Below are 16,335 nucleotides of genomic sequence, written 5' to 3' on the forward strand. Positions count from 1 at the left end.
CAAAAATAGTTTAGATAGGGTCATCATAAAACTCCTGCTCTTGCAGATTTGATTTATAATATATAATAGAAATTTCAATTATGCCTGATAATTGTGTTTATACTTTTAGATTTCTGACAAATTAAATTAAAAGAGAGATCTGAAAAGGACCAAAAATTCAAAGTCAGGATGAGCTTAAAAAAGCAGATCAATTGGAGGGAAAATGCATTTTCACAATTGTACTCATAGTAGGTAATGGCACATACCGGCACCATTTGTTATCTCGATTTAAAACAAAGATTTGACACTTGAAAAAGAGAATAATTGGCAAGATTAAACAGCTGAATGAAAAACATCTAATGTCTGCGCCACATTCTGAAAAGGTAACAAGCTATGTAAGTGAAAAATATTTTTAAGTAAGGAAACGGACTCACATTAATTAATCATAAAGTTCCGAAAAAGGCTGACCACATCCTGAAAAAATATAATAAAATAATATAACCTATTGTTAAGGTGATGGGAATACATCTGCACAGGGCTGTCAAGAAGTGACAACTTGAATGAGTGAAAAAAAAATCCAAGTGAGATTTTTCAGTGTCTAATTGAAGCTACACAGTACGTGCACGCACGCACAACCTTCTTTCTTGGATGAGCCTTAAAAAATGTGTTTTAAAAGTGAAGTCTGGGGGGGGGAGGTCTCTGTTCCTAAATGGGCTGTGGGGAGAAAAAAATCAGGGTTACTTGGACAGAAAAAAATGAGACTTCGTTAATAGAGCTATCTCAGATACCACTGCCAAAATCACATTTTCGCGCCGCCTAACTTGGCCTATCTCTCACCCAGAAAATGAGCAGGGCTTAAAAAGAAAGATTGCCGGGCCGAATGATTGACTGCAAGTCGACCAAGTATTAGTCTCATCAGCATGCAGCTCCAGCACTGTGCCATGAAAGGTAGAACAGCGTGGGGAGGGGGGAGGTTGCAAAATTAAAACTCTGCTGAAACAAGAGACTCAAAGGAAGATAAAAGAAGAGAGGGAAAGAAACAGACTAATTCTCAACCAAAGCTGGGAGAATGGCGAAGGCCTGGTGACGACGTAAACCCGCACAACTCTTTGTCTGCCAGAGCCGAGAACCTCCTTCCTACACGCTCCGTCTGCCACGGTGCCTCTCCTTACAGAGTTCCGACATTCCAGATCACCCCACCACAAAGGAATGGACAAACGTGGTAGCATCCTGTTCCCTTTGCCACTGGTGCTGAATTGGTCCCATTCTCCGTGCTGTGTGAGGCCGCACATTCGATGGATTTCCCTTCCCACCCAGAAGAAAAGAGACTGTCATGAATGGTGAATTGAACTGGGGCACCTATAGCTAGACTGTGAATACAGTATACAGCATGGCTCACCCTCGTCCTTTATCTTGCGCCTCGCTTTTTGGATCTGCTTTTTGTCACTTGGTTTGCATTGTTACGACAGGCATCACCAGGTGGTGCTGTTACACAGAGTCTTTATGCAAACAGCCTACTATCATACAAGAAATGCTGCATCCTTCTTAGAGTTGTGATGTAGGTTCTTGGTAGGGGAGCTTCAGCAAGCAACAAGAGTTTGCTCTTTGTGTCTCTCTCTCTTACTTTCTCTTCTAATGTATTTAACCGGCATAAATTCTAGGGACAGAATTCTGAGCCTGCTATTTAGGCTGAGATTCCTATAAGGGAGTGGTCTGCATGCCGTTGTGACCACCTCTGTTCCAGGACTGTTTCAAATAAAACAAATCACACCAAGACAACACCTAGAGACTAGACTTTGCATCACTAATTTCTTCTCCAGTGAGAAACCAACCTACCAGCCCTGACATCTGCTTCCCTTGGATAGAAGAGGGACATTATTTTAGATCATAGCACGCATGGCAAAACTCCTGCTGACTTCATTGGGGCACTAAGCACATTCTGATTGGTTAATAATTAAATCACACAATATCCCATGGGGCAAAGTTCCACGAGAGATGCCTTAAAGAGCCACTTGTGGCTCCTATGACTCTGTCTGAGTATCACTGATCTAACTTGCGGACAAGCCATTTCCTGCACCTTGCTTTGCCATGGGTGCTGGCTGCTGTCAGAGACAGGCTACTGGGCTAGATGGCCTGATGCAGTTTCATGTTTATAATGCTGATCCCAGATGCCGTGGTGATGGGCACATTAGAGGACTGGGGTTTTTTAAATGGAAGCAGACGGCAGTTCTGGTGTGGCTACAGTGTAACCGTGCCACCTTGTAGCACGTTTACATACATCCCCCGGCTCAGGCTGGCTTTCTTAGGAGATTGCTGTTAAGTCAGCGGAAGAAGCTGCAAACAATTGACCCATCTTGTGAAGATGTATCTGCTCTCGGACTCTCCTGTGCACCGGAGTCTTCCAATTCCAGGCTGACCCTAGACACCTCTTCCCTTTCCTGCCTGTCAGCAAAGGTAGCTGCAGGCTCCTCACAGCGCAGGTAGGATAAACTAGTCAAACCGGCATAGCCTGTGACACTGGGGGCTTGGAGAACGCACCCCGGAGCCTGTGCTACATATAAGACAGATTATATTATGCAGTTCAGAAATGGGCTGGAAATCCCTGCTGGAGCCGTTCTTGGCCCTACAGGGAGCCTTTCGTCCGAGGATCTCAAAGCACTGGTGTTGAGCAGCCAACATCCCCAATGCCCTTTGGAGTTTTGCAGACTGGGAAACTGAGGCACGGAAATAAAGTGTCTTCCCTAAGGCTGTGCAGCATGCACAAGCCTGGGAATATGCCCTAGGAATTTCCACTGCCAGCCCTTTGCTTTCGGCGCTAGACCACCTGCCCTCACTAGAAGCAGGCATGGAAGCCAGAGGAGGCCAGGCAGTAGATCCATGCTCTGTGCCACATGCAAGAAGAGACCCCCCCCCCCAGAGTCCTGACTCTTTGTCCCCCTCCCCCCACGGCTCCAATCACCAGTCCACACTCTCTGACCCATTCTGCATAGTTTGGTTTTTGTATTTTTCACACACCCCCTGAAAATAGGGAGATTCCACTTCCCCTTGCCTATTCCATGTGAAGTCATAATCCTCTGACATCATTTCTGTCTTCATGGCAACCGAGTGATGTATCGGGGCCGGGGGGGGGGGGGGGGAGGAGATGAGTGTGATTCCTACAGCAATGAAGAGAGGCCCTGCTTTGGAGTGTCTGTGGGAAAAAGCGGGAGGAAAAGCAAACGACGAACGGGCCTGGTTCCCCACCTTCTGCTGCCATTTACACTCGTGCCGCATGGGTGCAAACGATTATCCTCCCAGAATGCAGTGAGGCCAATGGCTACACTGGAGAGTCAGAATGAACCGGGGAGCCAATGGAATCGGCGCTGATCTCAACCATTCAAAACCCCACCCGTCGGGCTCCAGAAATCAGTGTATAAAAATCCAGAGATGGGCGTGAAAAATCACGAGAGTTTTATGAAATAATAATCCATATTGTGCGGGGAAGCGGTGGCCCTTTAGAAAAAACACACAATTTGAATCGCACCCGCTGCACATTTTCAGGCAAGTGCTAGACACTCCCTTTAAAACATGAGTCCTGTGTAATCACATGACTCCAGGAGCTGGGGCTTTACAAAAAGGACTGAATCTTGCCAGGCTTGTGAAAAGATCTGGAGAGCTGGCAGCAGCAGGCTAGATTCCCAAGAGCATCTGCCAGCATCCGCGCTTTGGACTAGTCTGGCCTTACTGAACTGGAAATGCTCTCACTATAACGGAGAGCTGGACTGGAGCTTTCTCGAGCGCTCGCTTCTCACCTTATGTTTTTCGCCTGTAAATCACCCTCTGGGGCTCTAATTTTGTAAGCACCAGGATGCAATGCGGCTGTATCCTAGGTCACAGGAAAGCCAAAGGGCTCACCTATTAAACTAGCCACATTCCATGCAGCGGGAAAAGGAACTCTGCTTTTGCAGTCCAGCAAACAGATCTATATATCATACCCACATGTGTCTAACTAGATATATTTAGCTTTGCTCACGATTGCTTAAATGTCTTGATTGCGTCGTCAAGTGGCCGATAATTATACTTGTTGTGTCCATAGTTACCAGAAACCCTTTCAATCAAGGCACTGAGCGCTTGATTCATCATTGCCTGGCACCTCGCACCAGGCAACAGCCGTAGGAAGCGAGGGCAAATAAGAAAGGCAGCATTTTAAACTAGTGGCCTGGCACTGGTGTAAATAAGCGGGCAAAGGGCAGGCACTGGAGGATTGGGCTCAAGCGACCCAGGAATGAGAGGCGTAATTCTTAGCTTTGTCTGCACGGTGCCAGCATCTACGCTGATGACGTTGCAAAGTCTGCTGCAGTGCAGAATAAAAACGGAACCGATGGATTCTGTGGGTATCAGTGTTCTGTGTAAGCTGGGTACTCGTGCGGCCGCTCAGGAGAAATTCAGATGCCACCTGCTGTTTAGCAGAGTGCCCACCGCTAGGTTTTTGTGTTCCTGGTGGTGCACATTTGCAAATGCATTGGTGCACATACCAAAATTTATTCTGCACACCGATGAAAAAATCCGCACATGGATGGAAAAGATTAGAGGGCACTATGTGGGGATCATTTCAAAGGTTTGGTTTGAAATTAAGAGGCGGGTTTCCTCATGACATGAGGTTAGAAGGATTAAATTTGCAAACTGGCCAGTTTCTTTCTTTTCTCTCTGTCTTTCTCCCCTTTGCTTCTGGTCAGTTTCCCTTTCTGGCGTGCCTCGCATGCTCCCAGGCTCCTGATGAGTTTGGATTCTCAGGAAGGCACAAATCTAAGTGATGGTCCCAATTCTGTGTTTGGATCCATGTCTTCCTACACTTAAGAGGCACTTTCCGCGTGAATCTGATTGCAGTGTCGGGTCCTGAACCGTTTCTGATTCCTTTTTTCCCCTCGTTTCCGAAAAAATGTCAGGAAAGCATTTTTATTCCCATTTGTTTCTTTCAAAACTTAAACACAAACATATTCAACTTCAGAGGCTTAATTTTCTTGGGCCAGATCCTTATGTGCTGTAAATCAGCAAAGCTCTCCACTGGCGTTAAACTAATTTACACCAGCGGAGAAGCTGGCCCCGGAGTGTGCTTTGAAGAATGGAAGGGCCTCTTTCGAACTCAGTAGTCAGTTGTCTCTAAGCGACACACACAACTCCAGGATCCTTTTAAGCTCTGCGGTTGGTCAAAGGAGACTGTAAATAAGCTGTTTCCTATAATTGCTCATAAAACCGTTGACTTGAAATTTCATTATTCATTCCCAGCAGGGCCAGGGGGCCATCCGCTCCATAAATTTGCTTTGGGTTCCCGTTTAGGAAAAATTCATTACCTTTTACCTCAAGATGGAGTGAAATTCTTGTACTGAGGTTAGTGAGTCCTAGAGCCGCTGGGTGATTTATAAAGTGGAGGGGGGAGGGTGGTCTTAGCTTTCAGGATGTTCCACTCCCCCAGGTGTGACTTCAGCTTTGAATTAAGTTGCAGCAAGGAGGAACTTACTTCAAGATTTGCAAATCTGATTTTTTTTCCAGCCAGCCTTTTAACTTCTCTTGGTTATTTGTGTTTTCCTCCATCCCGCCTGTCTAAAAACTAGAGTTTTCTAAAAAGCCCAGAGCTTTTTCAAGCATAAGTCATAAGAATGGCCAAACTGGGTCAGACCAAAGGCCCATTTAGCCCAGTGTCCTGTCTTCTGACAGTGGCCAATGCCAGGTGCCCCAGAAGGAATGAACAGAGCGGGGGATCAGCTAGTGATGCTGCTCCTGACAAACAGAGGCTAGGAACTTCATTCCTACCCAGTCTGGCTAATAAATATTGATGGACCTAACTTCCATGAATTTATCTAATAATTTTTTGAACTCATTTAAAGTCCTGGTCTAAACAACATCCTTTGGCAAGGAGTTCCACAGGTTGACTTTGTGCTGCATGAAGAAAAACTTCCTTTTGTTTGTTTGAAACCTGCTACCTATTAATTTTCATTTAGTGACCCCTAGTCCTTATGTTATGGGAACAAATAAATGACTTTTCCTTACTCACTTTCTCCACGCCGGTCATGATTTTATAGACCTCTGTCGAATCCAACCTTTGACTCCTCTTCTCTAAACCAAAAAGTCCCAGTCTTTTTAATCTCTGTTTGTATGGGACCTGTTCCAAACACCTCATCATTTTTATTGCCCTTTTCGGAACTTTTTCCCGTGCCAATGTATCTTTTTTGAGATGAGGCAGCCACCAGACAGTCCAAAAAACTAAGCACCCAAGGGGCTGAAAATCACTTAGTCTCAGGCCTGAGCTCTATAGAAAACCTAGCCCCGATTTTCAGTGCGGCTCCTGTTTGCGAATTTGGCCTCCTAGGCTGTGTCTAGACTACATGCCTCTGTCAGCAGAGGCATGTAGATTAGACACATAGGCAAAGGCAAATGAAGCCGCGATTTAAATGATCGCAGCTTCATTTACATTTACATGGCTGCCGCGCTGAGCCGACAAACAGCTGATCAGCTGTTTGTCGGCTCGCGCGCTAGTCTGGACGCTCCCCTGCCGACATCAAAGCCCTTTGTCGGCAGCCCCGTTATTCCTCGTGGAATGAGGTTTACTGGGGCTGCCGACAAAGGGCTTTGATGTCGACAGGGGGAACGTCCAGACTAGCGCGCGAGCCGACAAACAGCTGATCAGCTGTTTGTCGGCTCAGCGCAGCAGCCATGTAAATTTAAATGAAGCCGCGATCATTTAAATCGCGGCTTCATTTGCCTTTGCCAAAAAAACAAATCTGCATGCCTCTGCCGACAGAGGCATGTAGTTTAGACGTACCCCTATTGTCCTGACCTAGGACAGCTCCTAACCATGTGCTTAAGCCTATCCCAGTTTAGGTCAGTAGTTAATAGGCACCCTGCAGGCTGGAGAGACCATGGCTATGCACCCCCGAAGAATGTACTGACTTGGTTTTATGGTAGCAATGGATGAAGGGACCCATTAGAGAGACAATCTCATCAGCATCGGTTACAAGCTGCTGTTTTCATCCCCCGGGGCTCTGCCTTCTGCAAGCTCTGTTCTCTGCTAAGCTGGACTGCTTCCTCCTGGCCCATGAATGGGGAGGACCCGGGGGGGAGGGGAACTCCCCCAGGGTCTTGCAATCCAAAAGGGCTCAGGGCTCCAGGCTGTGGCTGCCACCGGTACTAGGGCAACTCTGGCAGTCAGAGACTTGGGTCCTTTAAATCTCCGCCGGAGCCCCATGCAGTACGCTCCGGGCAGCTCTGAGAGCTGGTTGGGAGGAGGGGGGATGGCGTGGTATGGTCGGAGCTGCCTTCGCCCCACCCCTTCCCTCTGAGGCCCCACCCCTTCCGTGGAGCCAGCCTTGGCCCCCTGCGTTGCCCAGGGGCCTGGCAAATGTGTCGGACTCTCTGGCTTCCTCTCCAAACGCTGGAGACCTTTGTGAAGCTGTTGTTTCCAAAGGCAGACGTCTCGCTCTGAGGCGCATTTGCCTGCTGGGCAGGCTGGCCGGCTTGCAGTTACGCACGGGACTTCAGAGGGGTTTCGGAAGGTGCTGAAAGCCGCTGAAATGTCCCAAAGAGGGATGCTCTCCAGAACTGGGGCCCTGTGTTTTCAAAGTTCCAGCAGTCATGGGCACCGACAGCTTCTGTGGGCCCCGGGCCAGGTGTGTGTGTGCGTGTGGGGGGACAGCTCTGTGCTTCTGAAAGGGGCGGAGCCTCAGGCAGAAGAGGCGGGGCCAGGTTGGTGAGTTCTCAGAGCTGCCTGGAGAGCACCGCCACACCCCTCCCAGCCCTGAGTGCTGCAGGGAGCATGCCATGCAGGGCTCTGGCGGCGATTTAAACGGCCGCGGCACTGGCCACCACCACTGCACTGCCCCCTTTGGTCACCCCGTCGGCAGCTACTGGGCAGGATTTCTCAAGAACGCTCTTTGGAAAACCTCCCTGCCTATTTAGGTGCCAAAAAGGGAGCTGGGTCTTGAAACGCTTGGGTCTAGTTGTAAGAAAAATTGGCCTGATTTTTACACACACATACACACACCCCTTTGCTTGCTTGCTCATGCTTTTGGGGCATGCTTTACACACATGGAAGCCACTGGGTGCGAAGTTCAACACATGCTTGTGAGATCTGAGCCCACGAGTAGTGTTCCTTCTAATTGTGCTCCAGCCATGAGTGGAGTAAATTTTGTTCTGTGCCCTGAGGCATGGGTGGATGTGCACCACCACTAGAAGCACAGGCTGCCGGCTGTGGGCGCTCTGCACTTCACCTGAGCAGCAATTAAATCTCTCCTGGGTGGCCGCCCAAGCCCTCAGCTTACAGGGAACTCTGCCTACGAGACACATGGAAAATACCCAGAATCCTGGTTTGGTGAATTTGCAATAAACAGTTGCCCTGTTATTTACGTGGCAATGCCTAGATCCGGGCTACTCAACACGCAGCCCGTGGGTGGGAGCTAAAACCAAAAAATCGTCAATATAATGATCTCCTGCTGCTATGCAGTTTAGTAGTTAAATTCCTGGACTGCCATTGCTCATTAAAAGCGCTGACATATGGGTGGAAATTGGGTGAATGTTGCATTTCATTAATATCAGCAAGACTGAGTTAAATGGGGGCTGTGTGTTGTGTCGTCTTGCCTTAATCTTTGTATTCATGCCCATCAGTGTGAAAGATGCTATTTGCATATATTTGCATATATATTTGCATGTCTATACAACCACACTTAAGTTGCGGCCCTCGGCATGTGCTGTGAGTAGCATGGTGGCCTCCGGGGCTTCCAAAGTGGAGTAGCCGTGGCCTAGAGGTTCCAGCTGAGCCTGTGGGCTCCATTGTGCTAGGGGATGTACAGGCATAAAATAATCATAATGACTCAATATCTAGTTCTTATCCAGTGCTGGCCCTAAGTCGATTTCAAAGCTGTCCCTGTCCTAAAGAGTAAACAGCCAAGACAAAGGAATTCTCCCCATTGCCCGTAGCAAGTTCACGTGACTTCCCCACATCAGTGGAAAAGAACAGGTCCCATATGAGGAGAGATTAAAGAGACGAGGACTTTTCAGCTTGGCAAAGAGGAGACTAAGGGGGGATAAGATAGAGGTCTATAAAATCATGAGTGGTGAGGGGAAAGTGAATAAGGAAAAGTTATTTACTTGTTCCCATAATATAAGAACTAGGGGCACCAAATGAAATGAATGGGTAGCAGGTTTAAAACAAAATAAAGGAAGTTCTTCTTCACACTGCGCACAGTCAACCTGTGGAACTCCTTGCCTCAGGAGGCTGTGAAGGCTAGGACTAGAACAGGGTTTAAAAGAGAACTAGATACATTCATGGAGGTTGAGTCCATTAATGGCTGTTAGCCAGGATGGGTAAGGAAGGTGTCCGTAGCCTCTGTTTGTCAGAGGGTGGAGATGGATGGTAGGAGAGAGATCGCTTGATCATTACCTGTTCGGTTCGCTTCCTCTGGGGTACCTAGTATTGGCCACTGTCGGCAGACAGGATACTGGGCTGGGCGGACCTTTGGTCTGACCCAGTGTGGCCATTCTTATGTTCTTATGACTAGACTGTTGATTCTCACTCTGGTGTATTATGGACACTTCAGCCCCAGTTGGTCTCCTGAAAATTTTAATCAGAAGGAAATGGCTCCTCCTGGCAGGTGGAAATCTGTTATTTTCTCTTTTCACTCCTAAGGCATCTGGCACTATGGTTTTAGGTGCCAAGCGTCTCTGCATCTTCCCGAAGAAAAGAGGATTTTATGTTCTGCCTTCCTGAATTTCCTCCCATTGACGTTTCAAATGGCCCTAGTAGGTTTCACCCCTTTACCCTAAGATGTTGCTGTGCGCTGTTAGAAATCTTCAGCGCCCCACCCCAGAGCTAGCTGCATTTTCAGCAGCAGCGGAAAAGATCCCATGGCTGTGTTGTCGTAGGCCCCCTACGCAATGGCCACATTCCCCCCGTTTCGGCCGCAGGCAGAAGGAGCCCGGCTCAGCATGGCGGTGTGCTAATACGCAACTGCGGCGTCCCACACCAGAGCTGGCTGCATCTCTGCAGCAAGCAAAGGGCTCACCATGCCTCGTTGCTGTGTGCAGTTCGGCGGCTACTCCGCTGCATTTCCATAACAGGCACAGGGATCCCTAGGTGCCTATGAGATTAGCGATGCAAACTGGGTTCCCCCCGCCCAGTATTTAAAAGGGACTCATGAGAGCTGCCATGCTCATGGATTATACATCTGTTTGTCAAGGGGGTGGGGGATAAACACTGCCGGGAGGGCAGACGGACGGAGCAGCAGGTATGTGGGACTGGAGGCTGCTAGACCCGTGGACCTGTCTCAGGGAGGTGGCGCCGGCGGGTGCTGCTAGTGGGAACGGGAGCCGTCTGTCAGAGGCACGTTCATTGCAGTAGGGGCATGGGCAGAATGGGGCACTTGGGTGGATGGGCAGGGATAAGAGAGCAGGGCAGGAACCATCATGGCCACCTCTCCCCACCTCCAGCGCCTTGGAGGGTGAAGGGGGGATGTCCTCCTACCTGCACTGTCCCCCCACCCAGCCTACAGCCGGGGAGTGGGATTGGGGGCTTGCCCCAATCTGCCGGGCACTCCCTCTGGGGAGCAGGGTCGGGCCACGGGGGCCTGCAGTGCTCCGGTGCTCCACCTGCGGAACGGGTTAAAGTTCTCTGCCAGCTGTGCATTTGGGCGGCCACCCAGGAGAGATTCAAATGCCTCCCCGCTGATTAGCAGGGTGCCCACAGCAGCCAGCAGCCTGTGTTTACATGGGTGGTGCACATCTGCCATGTCTTGGTGCACAGAACAAAATTTATTCCTCACATGGATGGGAACAAATTTTGAGGGAACATTGGTTACAAACTCCCATACTGCAAACCTGCTCCCGGTCAAGAGCTCCCGGGGGAGGAGCAGAACAAGTCCCCAACCAGGCTCCGCAGGTGGAGCGCTGGATGGGCAGAGCAAGGCAAGCCCTGCACCCTGACCCTGGATCTCGGCAGGAGCACCAGGTGGGCAGAGCAGGGCAAGTGCACATGGCCCAACTCAGGCCCCGCCACGGCTATGAGAACATAGGAACGGCCAAGCTGTGTCAGACCAAAGGTCCATCTAGCCCAGTGTCCTGTCTTCCAACAGTGGCCAGCACCAAGTGCCCCAGAGGGAATGAACAGGGACTCACCAAGTGATCGCTCCCCTGTTGCCCATTCCCAGCCCTGACAAACAGAGGCCTCTCTGCTCACCCTGGCTAATACCCCTTGATAGCCCTATCCTCCAGGAATTTATCTAGCTTTTTTGTTAACCCTGTTAAAGTCTTGGCCTTCATGACATCCTCCGGCAAGGAGTTCCACAGGTTGGCTGTGCCACTGCCTCACAGCGTTTCCTACGCGCCGGTTCCAGTGTGAGCCCATTCTCTGACCATCACTTGCATGTGCTTTTCTAGCCCAGCGTCCCAGGTTGGATCCCTGCAGACCGCCTCGCCGGGGGCTGCTCCATGAGGTCTGGGCTGTGCTTAAAACATATACTGGTATAGCTGGGTCAGTCAGGGGTGTGGAAAAAACACCCCCCTCCCCAATGATACAGCTGACAAAACCCATTCCCACCCGAGGGCGATGCGGCTAGGACCACAGAAGAATCTAGCGGCCTAGCTGCTTGGGGAGGGGGTGGTTCTGTGCCAGCAGGCTGTCGGTGGAGGCTGTGTCTACGCTCACGGGCTCCAGTGTTCCTGCAAAGGGGTGTGCCTGCGCAGCCGCACACAAAAAATTCTTCCCCCGCCCACCTCCCCTGGAGAGCCGCGTGGCAGGTGGCGGTTCCGGTGTGCGGGGCTGGCTGACACAGCATGATGGAGGGGGTGGCCTGGGAGGAGGGAGGGGCCTGGACCTGCCACAGCCACTTGATGGGTGGGGGAAGGCCTGCTCTGGTGGCCAGGGCTGCCACGTGGCAGGAGCAGCCGGGGGCCTATTCTGGCAGCTGGGGCCGGGAACGGGACCTTCCTCGTGAGTGAGGGGGAACGGTCTGATCTGGTGGCTGGGAACATGTGTGTTAATCAATTAGGTGCCACGGGGACACACATCTGAACCAGCACCCGTGACCTCAATAGTGGCGCACAAGCCAAACCTCACTCTGCTCCCGGTTGGAAAATCTTAGCGGAGACACGGGTGGTCTCTACCGGCGTAGGCTCCGGAGTGCAAGCATCACCGGCTGGTTCCAATGCAGATTTGCACGGCCGTGGCCCCCGGCTCTTCCAGCTTTCGAGGCCACACCAAAAATTGAAAAGAGACGACACATGAAAACAAAACAAGGCACCAAAAGGAGTAGGGCCTAATTGGAATTTTTCCATTCACAAGTGTCTACATTTGAGGCCCCGGACAAAAGGCCGTCCTGGCTTCCCCCCGCTTGGCCCTCTGAAGTCTGGGGCCAGATTTGGGGGTGATTGGACAGCAAGCGTGAAAACTCGGGAGGCGGGGTTCGGGGCTGATTGATGTCTCTGTAAGACAAAGCCCTATTAAAACAGGACATGGGGTCACTGGGTCGCCCCCTAGGTTAGACCCGGTGTAGAGGGAGCTGCGTGTCACTGTGCGGCTGGTAGCGCAGTGGTCCTAGAGCTCAGGCAGACCCATTGGCTACAAGTCCCCTGGTGGTCTTGCCCCCTGCAGGAGGGCTCTTTGTGACCCTGAGTTGCATGAAATGTGAATGGCTCTTGGTATTATCCTCACCCACGTAGGGGCTGCAGCTCAGATCGGGGGCATGTCGTACCAGGAATTCCCCTGCTGCCTAGCAAGACAGAGTCCCTGCCTGGAAGAGCTCACGGTGGGCGCAGACAAGATGGAAAGGAAAATGTTATTGTAGATGGGGAAACTGAGGCACGACACTCGCAATGCAGCAGGCAGCAAACCCAGGTCCCCACAGCCAAGAGGAGCACCTGTAACCATTGGACCACCCTGCCTCTCAGTGCCGCTGAAAGTCACTGCGAGAGGCTACTGCACTGGTTGACCCTTGGGTTGGATGCAGGCTGATGAGGCCTGTGAAAAATATCACCGAGCTTTGCCAAATTCCCCACCCTGCTCTGAAATGAGGGACCCTCCAGAGCCAAAGGTTCAAAGCTGCCGAGCGCCTTGTTCTTTATGGCCTTAGCCTGGCTCCGTGGTTTTCTGCCCAGGCCTCCTATAAAATGCCCCCTGTCGTCGGTGCTGGGCTGGCGCCGTGCCCTTTCTTCCATCCTGCCAACCAGGCAACCCTGGCACACAGATGGGCCCCAGGGTTCAGTAGCCCCTCCCCTTAGGCAGGAGGCGGAGCCTTCGGATGTGGGCGGGGCTCAATCCGCAGATACAGCATTCTGCTCCACTTCCTGTCCTAAACTCTTGCCTGCCCAGGCAGGTATGTCTGCTCTTGGAGGGGTGATGGCAGGTCGGCGAGGCATTCCTAGGCTACCTGTCATCTAGTTGGCACGGCAGACAATAGCAGCCAAGGTCTGGCAGCCCGGAGCCCAGCACGCGCTAGCAAGTGTGACGATACGCCCCGGGTTCAGGGATGTCCGCGCGGCCGCCACTCTGCTGCGGTTTTCAGCCGGGGCCCTGCCTGGTCAGGCTCCAGTCACGCCTCTTGTGGCAGAGTAGACGTTCCCTGCCACATTTGAATTCAGAGGTGGCTGCCTGGCTCACAGGATGGTGGCTGAGCGCGTGCTGGGAGGCCAAGGCATTAAAAATACCGCCCCCCCAAAGAAACAGAATGTCAGCCCCTTTTCTTCAGGGCTGAGTTTTAGTTCGCTAAATCGGACGGCTAGAGAGGTATGGAGACTCTGTGACTGGCGGTGGGGTTGGCTGATCAATAGCTCTACCTCCCTCCTGCTACCTGAATGCAGGCTGCCTGTTGTACCTCTCGGCAGGCCTGGGGCTGAGTCATATACTGTCCTCACATGACCCCCAAACTCATTCCTGTCACCTGGGGAGGGGGGCTACAGCTGGCAAAGGTGAAGCCGAGCCCCAATCCTCTTAATGGAGCTGAGGGACATTGAGTCTTCAGATCACCCAGAACAATAAACTCGAAGAGAGGGATGAACCGCCAGGTTTGTCTTTAGTTGCACTGTTCACTCTGAAACCTACTGATGTCAACAACCGCTGCAGCAGTGAGCATTTCAGCCACAGCCTCCGGTAATTGTACATAACCTGCAACTCCATAAATGCCCCCAGATGCCCGGTCAGTTTCAGTGGCAATAGGAGACCCAGAGGCCTGTCCCCGTAGGAGCTGGCTTGGGACTTCCCAAACTCCTCTCACCCAAGGCATCCTGATAGGAGCAGCTCACAGATTTACGTGGAGAGGCGGAGGGATTTGGGCTTATTTCGTCTGCGGAAGAGTGAGGGGAGATTTGGTAGCAGCCTTCAACACCCTGAAGGGAGGAGCCACAGAGGATGGAGAGAGGCTGGTCTCAGTGGTGGCAGATGGCAGAACGAGGACGTTGCAGTGGGGGAGGTCTAGGTTGGATGTTAGGACAAACTATTTCCCTAGGAGGGTGGGGAAGCCCTGGGATGGGTTTCCTAGGGAGGGGGTGGAATCTCCATCCTTAGAGGTGTGAGGTCCCGGCTTGACCAAGCCCTGGCCGGGTTGATTGAGTTGGGATTGATCCTGCTTTGGGCAGGGGGCTGGACTCGGTGACCTCCTGAGGTCTCTTCTATGACAGTCCCAGACCAACGCAGGCCCCTGGTGCTAGTCCTGAGTGTCTGCATGCCCCGAGCCCGTCCCTTCCTTTCTCCTCCCCATTACAATTCCTCCACCTCCTCCATCGCCACCTGACCACGATGCCGTCGAACGTTTCCCAGCCTCTCTAGGGATGGAACCTATCCTCCGCCGGAACCAGCTATCAATAACGCCCCCCCCCCCCATATCCCCACCTGAGCTGGCTGCTGGACAGGGCGGGTGATGGATGGTGGATTTCATGCTGCGTTGTTAAAGGCCGGAAGAGCGTTGGTGGGCGATCGGGGGGGGGGGGGGGGGGGGCTGACCTGCAGAAGGACCCAGCCCCCATGGAATGAAAACAATCCCTTGGCTCTCTCCTGATAAAGGGGGCCCGTGCGTGACAGCAGCAACTGCCGCAGCCCTGAGCAATGGGAGACGGGGTCGGTGTCACGGCTGGGTCAGGCCCAGGCAGAAGAATGGGATCCAGCTGTAATTTACAACCCGGGCTGACACCTCGAGTTCACACTTGGCCGGAGCTGTGGGAGGGAAGGAAAGTTTTCAGGAATCCCAAGGAGCCAGCTGAGCCCAGGGGACAGACCTAGCACAGCCTGCGCAGGCACAGGGAGAGGCGTTAAAGAGACAGGAGCGTCTTCAATTGCGCCTGTTTAATGAGCCCACCCTTCTTCCCCAAAGCTCAGATCCAACCCTCCCATCCCCCAGGAGTTCAGGATGGTTGGGATCTGGGATTGGCAAGGCAGCCTGTTATAGGAAGCTGCAAGGGTTTGATGGAGGAAACTGAGGCACAGGGAAAAGCAGCATGCCCTGGTCAGAGTCAGCGGCAGAGCTAAGACGGAAACCCAGATCGCTTCACTCCCAGTCCTGTGCCCTATCCACTCCACCACCTAAAGGCTTTTCAGACACCCTGTAGCAATGTCTTAATGAGCGAGAATGGTCACAGTCAGACAGGGAGGGGCACTGGAATCCTGGTCTGCCCATGACAGGAGGGGGTTAGTAAAAAAACCAACCGCAAATAGGCTTCCACACAGCTCATGTCCCACCTTTGGTCTCTGTTGTTAACCAGGGACCGCACCTTGTCTGGAACCCTCTACCACCCACAGAGACATGCAGAGGCTGAACAGCATCCTGCACGTACACAGCTCAGGAGCCAAGGGACAGTTTGAGCTCACAGTTTGCCCCATGGGAGGGGCTGTCCCACGGAAAATGAGAGGGTGGGATCCATGGATCAAAGCGCCCGTGGGAACTGCTTGACAGCCTGCCCTGAGTCTTACTCCTTGGGCTGCCCTGGAAGATCAAGCATGGGGAAGCAGGAGGGAGAGGAGGAGACGGTGCCCAGTCAACTCGGCTCGTGCGGTGGAACTAAAAAAAGCAGCGGAGCCATTTGGGTGCCAGGCTCCAAGCCTCGCTGGCCCGGAGAGTGGGGGGTGCTCGCAGTGTCGACGTGGGCTGTGTGTCTTGGATCCTCACCTGTGAAATGGGGTGGGAATGGAACCTCGTGGGGCACATTTACGTGGCACACATTGGGGCTCTTGAAGCACAGGGAGGCTTGAATCCACGATTCCAGGAGCAGCGTAGACGTGGGAGCACTCCTCAGCAGCCCGAGCGTGTATCCAGGATCTCCGGCTTGGCTAGCCCATGCCACGGGGTCCACGCTGCTCTTGGAAAGCGACCCCTGCGCTCCCTCAAATGTTGCTATCCCTGTGTG

Source organism: Pelodiscus sinensis, chromosome 24, assembly GCF_049634645.1.
Source record: "Pelodiscus sinensis isolate JC-2024 chromosome 24, ASM4963464v1, whole genome shotgun sequence".
In the NCBI taxonomy this organism is placed as follows: domain Eukaryota; kingdom Metazoa; phylum Chordata; order Testudines; family Trionychidae; genus Pelodiscus; species Pelodiscus sinensis.